A 395-nucleotide genomic window follows, 5' to 3' on the forward strand; every position below is an offset into this window, starting at 1 on the left:
CCCGCCCCTGGTCCCGCCCCGACGCTCCGAGCGCGCGCCCGCTGACCCCGCCCCGACGCTCCGACCGCGCGCCCGAAGGCCCCGCCCCCTGGCCTCTCCCCTGCTGCCACTCCCCCTAAAGGAGCCGCCCCGGAAGGGCCGAAGACCACGCCCTGAAACTCCTCCCCCGCCCCTTCATTCGCCCCCTCCAGGCCCTTAGAAGTCGTGGAGAGCTGCGGATGGGAGCATGGGAGCGGTTGGTGGACCCCTAGGTCTCATTCATTCATTCACTTAACGAGCTTTGGCCGCACGCCTGCCACGTGTCCGTCAGAATCCCTGCCCTCGGGTAGCTCCCATCACATCACAGTGGACTCAGTCAGAGCCAGGTGCAGATGGATGCTCCCTGCTCCCTAGGT

Source organism: Galeopterus variegatus, unplaced genomic scaffold (genome assembly GCF_000696425.1).
Source record: "Galeopterus variegatus unplaced genomic scaffold, G_variegatus-3.0.2 Scaffold1390, whole genome shotgun sequence".
Classification (NCBI taxonomy): Eukaryota; Metazoa; Chordata; class Mammalia; order Dermoptera; family Cynocephalidae; genus Galeopterus; species Galeopterus variegatus.